An 11,181-nucleotide genomic window follows, 5' to 3' on the forward strand; every position below is an offset into this window, starting at 1 on the left:
AGGCGAATTTTAAAACCCACAGGTACTCTTTCTGGCCACAATAGTGATGGAAAAGTTGTTTCAAGGGGACTAACACCTGGACTGTGGCATGCCGGAGGGGGATCCATGGCAAAACTCCCATGGAAAATTGCAGAGTCTGGTTTGAATCCATAAAGGGCATAAATCACCTAACATTCCTAAATTGTTTGGAATAACGTGCTTTAAAACATCAGGTATGGGGGGCGGAGCCTAACTGTGAACCGGGAGAGACGCCATTTCTGGTAGCTCCCGACCGGGCATTAAAATCTTCCGCAATCCAGACGCTTACCGGTCCCATCCAGCTCCAAAACCTGCGGGAACGGACTGGGGACCATCTGCAGCATCCGTTGATGCCTTTCACATACTCCCCAAAGCAGGGGAAATTGAAACGCAGGTCTGGGGCCTACTACTCACAGGCACCCGCGTACCTCGAGGGGCTCCTCTGCAACCGGAGCCTGTACGGTGCAGTTGACACGCCTGATTGCCGCACACACCTACCGCCAGCAATGGGACGCAGATCCCAGAAGCCACAGCCTGGCAACAACGCAGAGCAGAGGAACATCGGCACTTTCATACTTTTTGCTTTAGTTCTTTCCGTTGCCAAACTACTAACATGTTACCCTTTTGGTTCTCATACTATACAAAGCCAGACCCTACTGGGAGCAGTTTAAGTCCTGGCTCGCATGCACATACATGTTAGGCGCACCCACCAGAGGTGTACAACCCCCCCCCCCCCGACGCCCCCTTGGTTAGGGACACTTACCTCTTTGGGGACCCAAATAGCCCTCCTGACACCACCTACTTCATCACCTTGGCTACCCAAACGACCAACTCACGCCCTACCCTCATGAGCTAAGAAGCTACACACCGACGCTCTACAACCACCCTCACGTCACTTACTCGTTACTAATAAGCATCCAGAACGCCAACACCCCGCATCCACCCACTCTAGCTAGCACACACATACTGCCTCCAATCAACCTGTTGATAGATTACCACCACATAACCTACATATGCTAGCATGCACCGAATCCAAGAACGGGGTTACAACCGTACTACATATTATAAAAATTGCGTAATATCCTCAATGATGTAACAGTCTTTTGCAGCCTCGATCACTGTGTAATGAATGTTACAATGTATTATTATGATTGCGCCCGTCCTTGTTGTTGTGACAAGGCGGGCTTCTGTATAACTCGTTGCGCACTAAAAATAAAGAATTGAAAAAAACAAAAAAACACATCAGGTATGATGTTGTATCGATCAGGTAGTGTAAGGGTTACGCCCGCTTCACAGTGACAGACCAAACTCCCTGTTTAACGCACCGCAAACAGTTCATTTGCACAACCGCAAGCTCCCCATTTGCACAAGGTTGGATACCAAGCTAGCCATGTCCAGTTCCTTGTCCTCACTGATGTCATTGAAGGTCTCTTCCTCCACCCAGCCATGTACAACACCAAGGGTCCCCGAAAGGTGACAAGCCCCCTGTATTTTTTTTTTTTAAATGTACACTACTGTTACACCAAATAATGTATAATAAACACAGGTTACTGGCTATGGGGGGGGGGTGAATAATGTATAATAAACACAGGTTACTGGCTATAGGAGGGATAATGTATAATAAACACAGGTTACTGGCTATGGGAGGATAATGTATAATAAACACAGGTTACTGGCTATGGGGGGATAATGTATAATAAACAAAAAAAATAAAATAATGCAGCTTCAGAATTAATCTAAATTGTATGCTGTCTAGGAGGTGGGAGGGTCTGCTACTGATTGGCTGGAATGTGTCTGCCGACTGTGAGGTACAGGGTCAAAGTTTACTCAATGAAGACGAATAGGGGGCGGACCGAACATCGCATATGTTCGCCAGGAACTATTCGCCAGCGAACCATTCGAGACATCACTAGTTGCAAGGTGCAAGGAGAGAAAAAGACACACGAAAAACAAGTCCGACCGCCAGACCCTTATGCCCCCTCCACCCTTGGGAGGGGGTAAGATAGCATGTGGAAGTGGGGGGTGGGGAGAGATAAGAATCTGGGTGGGGAGGGTAGGAAAGGCAATAAAAGTAATGCCATTGGCTGCTGGGTAATAGGCAGGTGTTTTAGAATTCTTCTAGGCTAGACATGTAAGTAGAGTTATTGAATTACCAAGCCATAGATATATCTCCTAAGGATCCAAGATTAAATATCTTGGGAGTGTCGTAAACTTGTGACGCAAGACTATCCATGTCTATGCTATCTTGTATTTTTTTGGCTACCATACTCTATGTGGGTATGCGTATGGTCGACCAGACCTCTCCAGTTGCCCTGCAAGTTGTCAGAGCTACTCGTACTTTAACTTTATTTTTAGCTTTTGTGAAGAGATTGGAAAGTAGTAGAGGGCTTTTTAAAGATTCTAGTTGGCACTGATGTTATGGTCTGCCAAGGTGGTCTCAATTCAGGGTAGGTCCATCAACAATGATAGAATGTACCTACTTCGCCACATAGATTCCAACACAAGTAAGATGGTGAGCAGTGCATGATTGCCAAACGTTAGGGTGTAAGATACCATCAGAATAGCCTCTTCTTATTGGTCAAGCATATTGTGAGAGAAGATATTGCCTCTCATATGTCTGACCAGTCTGATGCTTCAAGAATACAACAATAATAATAACAATAGAACAATGTGATATAATATCAAATAATAGATAGAATAGATACAAAAATAATAGAACAATAGAACAGGAGAAGGCTAATACAATGAATACTGGGTGCTCACCCACATAAGGCTCTATCCCCTAAAGAACCCAAAATACATAACAATGTGAATAGAGTAAGGAGCACAACCATAAATCTTTATATATATGAAAAAATCTTTATTAAATGGGTATATACTATAGCACTGTCTCTTTAAATATTATTCACAGAGATACAAAGTCATGCTATTAAAAAGCATTTACCAGAAAAAAAAATTTAGACAAATATAAACGCGCAATATATAAATGAAAGAAGTATCATGCAAACAGACAACTGTAATACTAGTATAATCAAAACCCAGACATAAAAAATGCAAAAAAACCATACCAAATTCAGTGAGAAGCAGGGACAGAGTCAATAAAAAAAAAAAACAACGTTTCGGCTGAAAAGCCTTTGTCAAGGGATATAATATATACCAGCATTGTTCTGTGAGGCAAAAGCCTTCCCTGCCTCCTATGTTAGTTGCCTACTAATTAATCTGCCTCTGCATCTCTGATCACTTGCTCTGTTCCTCCCCAACCTCTTATTGGATACAGAAATATTCTATATAAATCGGTCTAATTTTATGTGTGCTCTGTCACACTGCTTAACCCCTTAAGGACACATGACATGTGTGACATGTCATGATTCCCTTTTATTCCAGAAGTTTGGTCCTTAAGGGATTAAAGGCACTTGATAATGTCAGTGCTGGGCAACAATTTGTGTCCTGATACAAGCTTGTACTCAGGGCAGTTTGAATGAATTTGGGGGCCCCAAGCAAAATGGACATGGAGGCCCCCTACCCCCCCCACACGGACGCAAAGCCATACACTTTAAGTTCACCCACACTTTATATAAATAAAAAAAGGTTTACAGTGCAAATATTGCTTAGAGCTCTGCCCTGCCCCTTAGTGGTCTTTCCTCTCCCCCCACCCTCCCCTACCAGTCTCTTCTCACCCCACCCCCGTATTCTCCTCACCCCCCCTCCCTGTGTTCTCCGCACCTCCCCCTTCCCTGTGTTTTCCTCATCTCCTCACCCCTCTCCCTATGTTCTTCTTACTCCCCCCTCCACCTCCCTATGTTTTTTTACTCCCCCCTCCACCTCCCTATGTTTTTTTTACTCCCCCCTCCACCTCCCTATGTTTTTTTTACTCCCCCTCCCCCTCCCTATGTTCTTTTTACTCCCTCCCCCCGCCCCATGTTCTTCTCACCTCCCCTTCTCTGGCTGTAGAGTGGCTGAGCTCCTCTTCCTCCTGTCAGTCCGGCCGGGTACCGCGCAGTACAGGAGATTCAATTTCCTGTTCCCGGCCGGACTGAAAGGAAGTGAGCACTCAGTGTGCACTTACTGTCAGTCCGGCCGGGAACAGGAAACTTAATCTCCTGTACCGCACGGTACCTGGCCAGACTGACAGCCAGGAGGAAGAAGAGCTCGGCCACGCTACAGGGAAGGGGAGGTGATGACGAGAAGTGCTGCAGCCGCCTGAGGCTCTCTATAGAGCGCTCAGGCGGCTGCAGCCTTATAGGAAGCACCGGCTCTGCTTGGGGCCCTAGGCCAGATCGGGGCCCCAAGCAGTTGCTTGGTTTGCCTGTCCGGTAGCAACGGGCCTGCTTGTATTGATGTCTCGTACAAGTGCCTTTGAGCAGAATGTATGCACTGAATCTGCCTCTCCAGGGGCCGGCCGGGGTCCTCTGTTCTCGCCGTGCGCGGTCCTGCTTCTTTTTTTTTTTTTTTTTAATTCTTTCTTTTTGTAGTGCATAAGCTTTGAACAGAAGCATGTGAGGTACCCCAAAGGCAATCCTCCAGCTGATACTTAACAGTTGAACATAAAGGTACAAGTTAAATCTGGCACATTTTTTATATAGGGGTAGGGTGGGTGCTAAACAATATATGTTTTCGTCGCTTAGGGTGCTTAGGTATGCTCAGAACACAGTATATCAGTGATTTACTATCTGGTTATGGTATTAGTATGCTGTGTCACCAACTGGTGTGTGCATATAAGCTAAGTGTAGGGTTAAGAGTTTACAGCATTTTCAGGTACATGCAAATAGGCTATATGCTGCAGGGTTGGGACTCGTAATGCTATATGTTTGCTAATTCCATGCTTATGGCAGGTAGGTGCCTATATCCATGTATACATTGCAGCGTTATAAGTTTTACCATGCTTGCTTTTTGCCATACTATGCTTAAATGACCATGCCTACCTGGCTTGAGTTGCGAATGTGTTATTAGCCCTCAAAGTTAAGGCAAAGGCAGGGATAAACATGGTGAAGCGGGAACACATCGCTAGCTATGGCATTCTGTGCGTATAATAGGTGCGAGGCAATCTTAAAGCTATCGCCTATAGTATGTCGTCAGGTGAGTGAGATGAGAGTTTTAGCGCCTCAACACCGGCTACTAGTTAAGAGAGCCTCATCATCAAAAAACAATATCACAATTTTGGACACATTAGGCGCTTTCGGTATAATTACATTTAAGCTGGTTGCAAACGTAACTTAGACTGTGCCGGTTAGGGTTAGACTATAGATTAGTCTAGGCACTGTATTTGAGAAAAAAATCCCCGAGGGAGGCTCCCCAGGTAAATCAGGCTAAAGTCTCTCTAGGAGAACAACATAAAATAAAGGAAACATGCTAGTAAAGTTAAATTAAACATTTGTTACTCAGTCCTTGTGCTCAGTGCTGCGGTTAGCCAATGCCTCTCTGAGGTGCCCCACTTTCCTGCCAAGTTAGTCTCTGGTGCTGGCCTTGATGCCTCGCCAAGATGGGTCCCGCGTGCATGGTTTGGAGTGTAGGCAAATTTGTTGAGATTTGGATGCATCTCCTGTATGACCTCGGGATCCGATATGAGCTGTGCGTCTGGTTCTTCGTTGTGGTCAGAGCTGGTTGTGGTGAGCTTCTTGTTGTGTCTTTCTTTGCCTTTCTTTTGTTGGGATGTCTGGCAGGGTACCAGTGGACGGTGCGCTGTTGTAGTAAACCGGGTCTTTTGATCCGCCATTTTCGGGCCCCTTGTGTCTTAAGCGCCATGCGTTTGCCTCGTGGTCGTGAAGGCTGCTTGTGAGGTAAGTTTTCTCTTACTTCTGGCGACTGGGCCTGTTGCTGCCTGAGTTCCAGCTTTCTCCAGAAGGCATTGAACAGGCTATCCAGTCTAGCTTTGAGGTCCCAGTTTGCTTGTGAGCACTTGGCATCCGCCATTTTCTGTTTCGTCGTGACTGTCTGCAGCTCGATCGGTGACTGCTTATATGGCTTGAGGAGCAGGGTTGCCTCCCTGGGGTGGACCGGGATCACCCCCGCCGGTCCCTGGGGGGGGGGGGGGGGTAAAACCCAGAGGAATCCTCACCGCCACTGGCAGGCCGAGGAGAGCGGCCGCCTCTCCCCCTGTCTGCCATCCGCAGGCCACGATTGCACATCTCGGGCTCCCGCTCCCAGAATCTCTCGGGTAAGGTGTCTAGGGGTGCACCAGAGCCCCCTTAGCTTGGATTGAGCTAAGTGGTGCTTATTCTAGCGCTGCAGCGTCGATTTTCCTCAAAAATCCCCTGAAGTAACGGGAGCCCTGTGAACATGCGGCCGTTCGGCTTGCCGGCCAGACTCCGCCCCCGCGGTCCTGCTTCTGCACGAGCCGCGCGCGGCTCATCCGACGGCGAAATCAGGAAGGCGGGCAGTGACCGCGAGAAGCGGTCACGTGTCCCGCCTGACTCTAAGAGCGTGCCGCGTGTCTCGGGCGCGCTCTTAAAGGGACAGTGGGAGACGAAATTTGAAACGGTCTCCCATTGGCCCCTGTCATGCCACATTCCCCATACACTCACGTTTTGGGGGCGTGGATATGACAGGGGCCAATCAAAGTGAACTCTAGGGTATTTATACTCACCTGTTCCTTAGTACCTTTCCCTATCGTGGTTTCTGTTCAGTTCCCTTTAGTGCTTGTATCGTTCAGTTGGTTTTTTGGTGCTTGACCTTGGCTTTGTTCCTGACTCCGCTTTCTCTTTATCCTTGCTTGTCTAGTCCGCCGGTTTGCTCTCCTGTGTACCAGTCCTTGGCTTGTTCTACTTTACGCTGTCTCTCTGTTCCCTTGACCTCGGCTTGTTCTGGACTCTGTCTTTTCTTGTACTCGTCTAAGTCCGGCCATTCTAAGTCCGGTAAGACGTATCTTGTTTTCTTGCCTCTAGACTATCTGGACTATTCTTGCGTGTTGGGGTATATTACCGTGACATGGTAATCGTTCGCTAACCTGGTTTCGATCGTATGTATCGGATCGCTCGCAATATGTGTCCATTTCTGACAGCGACTCACCTCACTCTCCAAGTCACGTGTGATGTTCCCCAAGGTTCCATTCTCGGCCCCCTTCTATTTACTTTATTTATAAATGATCTGCCTAATGTCTGCAAATCCTCAAATGTACACATGTACGCAGATGACAGTAATCTATACGAGCAAATCCAATCTACCGCAGCTTGAGGCTGTGCTCCAAGACCAGTTTACGGAGGTAGAAAAGTGCCTTAGAACAGCTGGTGGGAGGACTTTCTTCCAAACAGACATCAACAGAGTCCATGCCAATAGTCTGTCTGCAAGGAGAGAGAGAGATGATTTTTGCTGAGTTTTTGACAGCAATCTTTACATTTACTAGTGATTTTGCTAGCACAATGTATAGATGAAATATGATGAGGATTTAATTTCAGGTAAGAGAAAAGTAGCATGAGAGGTCCCCTTTAAATTCACTATAAATTTCCTACAATACTCACTTTACTGAATAACCCTTAGAATCCTGTAGAATAAAAACACTAAAACAGCCTTAGCTCTAGTCTTGGATCTGGTGAAAGGTGTGTTGGACTGACACTTGCAGGTCCCTTGCTATGTCAATCTTTCTCATTTATCTCATAGCCCAGTCTGTTTGTTCATTTTACAAGCCCCACATCTCTCAACTCCTCTCTATCACTAATCTCAAACTCTGAACTCTCTCCCCTCAGGAGTTACTTGTCCATTCCTGTCTCTCTCTTCTTACTAGCAGGCAGAAGCTTGATCCTGGTATGTGACCTGTAGAGAGAAAGAGGTGGATGTAATGGGTGCAGCAGAAAGGGGACATGCGACACTGCCGCGTGATTACAGAAGGATGTTAGATAGACTCAGGATCAGCATTTGCACAAAGTCAGCTTCACGTTTAACTATTTCATAGCAAGACTTCCCACACAAATTTAGTATTTCTGCCTTCCTCTTGAGTTCCCATACTCAAGTCCCTCTGCACAAGAAGCAATAAAAATAAAGAAACAAAAGCATTTTTTTTAAAAAACATTTTTTTGTTGGTATAAGGATCAGTGGGTTTATTCCATGGTCATGGACTGGAGAGTGAACTCCATTAGCCCCTTTGTTAAAGTTTTTAAAAAAGTAATGTTTTTTTTTCATCCCATTAAAATTTTCATGTATACTGCCAAAAACAAACACACAAAAACAAAACAAAACATGGGCACTAGTAGCCTACCATGTTTTGTGTCTTGAATGTTAAACAACTCATTATTGACTTAACACTTCACATGTCTTGTATTTCATGCTTGCCTAAAGTTTTAGGTTTATACCCGAGCATAGACATGTTTACCTAGCCTGGCCATTTCCATGTATTCCTGTATTTACTGCTTTAAAATTGTGCTGTATTGCATGCAATAACAATGTTTATCCTGTATTATCTCGTAAGCTTGTACCTGCTGTTGTGGCAACACAAGCATGTTTGTACCTCAAAGCACTGCAAAAATAAAGAATATATATATATATTTTTATTTTATTTTTTCCTGGGAAGGTTGGAAACTCTCTTGGGGTTGGCACAATATCTGTACTCACTCCCAAACAAATCTCTGTGATTGACATTCAAAAATTAATTAACATTTTGGTCACTGAGTTATACAATAAACCAAGTGATTTACTTTTTTTTTTTTTTTTATGTGTATAGGTGGGCTCTTAGGGGGAGTTGGGGAAATAGGACACAGGGGGGCAGACAATAAACTACACTCTAAGTCTAAGCAGGGCCAGATCTGGTGGATATGTTGCCAGAAGGAAACTCATAGGATGCAGCTATAAGAAAACTTAGATTCTCTTAAAATATGCTAATCTTAATATAGCGAAATGTGGAGAATGGAATGACACGGATTTACGTACTAAATAATGTATGTGTAAATGCAAGACCTGCAACATGTGTTGTCCTAATTGTTAGACGTTAACGCAAACTACCATGTAATGCATACTGCTACTGTTTTTGTATCACGATGTGGAACTCCACCCCTTTTCCTTGTAATTTATAAAACACAATAAAAACAAATATGTTAAAAAAAAAAAATGCTAATCTTTCTCTAATTCATGCGTTCATCTTTCAAGTAAATCCATACACCCTAACAGCAGTGTCCAGTGAAGCAGGAAGTCAATGGGCAGCGTAAAATGGTGGGCCACTGACGCGGATCATGTAACCAGAACTCTCGAAAGGGACGAACATGCCCAAAAAGGAGGTGAGTCTGCCCAAAGAAGTTAAAGGCTAGCCTGGCATGAATGCATGTCAGGCTGCCTGCCAATCATGCATGCTGGCCAACAGCATCCAGAGCTTGGCATAAATGCATCTAATGATGCTCCATGCTTTCTAAGGACTGTCCCCTAGCACTCACATGTCCTCTTGTCTCCTTACCTTCTTACTAGCAGGCAGAAGCTCCTGGTCTACAGTCTGAGATAGAGAAAAGGTGGATGTAGTGAGTGTAAAAGAAAGGGAATATGCCACAGTGTCAGAGAGACCAAAGTCTGTATTACCTTAACTAATTTCATTTCAGCTAGTCCACGAAAGTTTTGTTTCCATATATCCCTCTTAAGTTTCCATACTTAAGCAAGAGTATGTGAAGAGTAGTTAGGGTTGCAACATTTCTTAGAAAAAAACACAGGCCGTACTAATTTGCACAATTAATTATGTATGCGTGAATCACAAGAGAAAATTCTGTAAAATCACCAAAAAACTACTTACAGTTTGATTCTGCTGTATAGATGGATTGCTCCCAGTGTCTCCCTGTCACTAGGGGACACTGAGAGACATGGGGACACGGACACTGGGAGACATTGTGTCCCCATGTCTCCCAGTGTCCCCATGTCTCAGTGTCCCCATGTGTGTCTGTTTCCCCATGTCTCAGTGTCCCCATGTGTGTCTGTGTCCCCAAGTATCCCCTAGTGTCTGACTGTTTCCAGGTCTCAATGTCCCCATGTGTATCTATGTCCCCATGTCTCAGTGTCCCCATGTGTGTCTGTGTCCCCGTGTCTCAGTGTCGCCATGTGTGTCTATCTCCCCAAGTGTCTCAGCGTCCCCAGAGGTCTCCCTGTGTCCCAATGTCTCACAGTGTCCCCTAGTGTCTCAGTGTCCCCATGTTTCTCTGCAGCCTATACCCCATCCCTCACTTCCCTGAGCTGTAGACTGTCTCGGCAGGCTGGGAGCTGCTGTCTGGACTCTCTGTGCGGTGTAGCTGCTCCCTCGCAAATTAGTGAGTAGAGAGATGCAGGTATATGCTGTAACCTCCTATCTCTGCCTCTCTCCACACACACACACAGCGGCCCCTACTGGCCAGTGCTGGTATTGCAGAGTAATCTCTGTCTATACTGAGAAAAATACCGGCATTTGTGCTGCCGGTATTACTGCAATATCGGAAACGGACAGACATCCTAAAATAAATACTGGCCAGGTGGCAACTCTAAGAGTAGTGTGTAAAAAAACAAAAAAAAACAAACATTTTTTTTAAATCAATGGGCCTATTCTGTGGGCATGGGCCTGGAGCTGCAGCTCCATCAGCCCCTATGTTAATCCGGCCCTGATAAACATCCCTGCTTGCTTATGATTGCTGTGTGTGAACAAGAAGCTAGCGAACTCACACATCATTACTAACTTGCTGTGTGTGGCTCCCAGCATTGCCCTACACGCTGTCATAGTCTTTACCCTCTATGGGTTAGCAATATGTGAATAATTTTATAACATGACAGTAGGCTTCGTATTTGCTTAAGACTTTCTTTACTTAAGCTTCACAGCAGCACTTTTTTTTACTTAGTAACAGGGTAACCAATCAGAAAAAAGATAACATGTAATAAAAGTCCCTCCCTGTGACGTCACTTCCGCTTTCTTTGCTGCTTCACACCAGTACAGGTCAGAGTGCCACTGTCTCCTACTTTTCTGTGGGTTCTGTGGTTTTTCTCCTTTATTCTTTAACTATCTGTTTCTGTCATAATTTCACTATATAATATGGTTTCTTATTCATAAGGTATTTGTTTCCTACCTTATCTTATTTTCCCTAAGTTTCTCTTAACTTATTCTCTTATTGTCACCTTATGTTCTTTTCTCATTCTTATACATTACTTTCAGTTTCCGTTTCTATTTTGTGTATCTTTTAAATGTATTATATTTTAAAAAATACCGTTTTAACAGTCCGGGTTGCGGTCGGCATATTC

The sequence above is a fragment of the Pelobates fuscus genome, chromosome 3 (assembly GCF_036172605.1).
Source record: "Pelobates fuscus isolate aPelFus1 chromosome 3, aPelFus1.pri, whole genome shotgun sequence".
Classification (NCBI taxonomy): domain Eukaryota; kingdom Metazoa; phylum Chordata; class Amphibia; order Anura; family Pelobatidae; genus Pelobates; species Pelobates fuscus.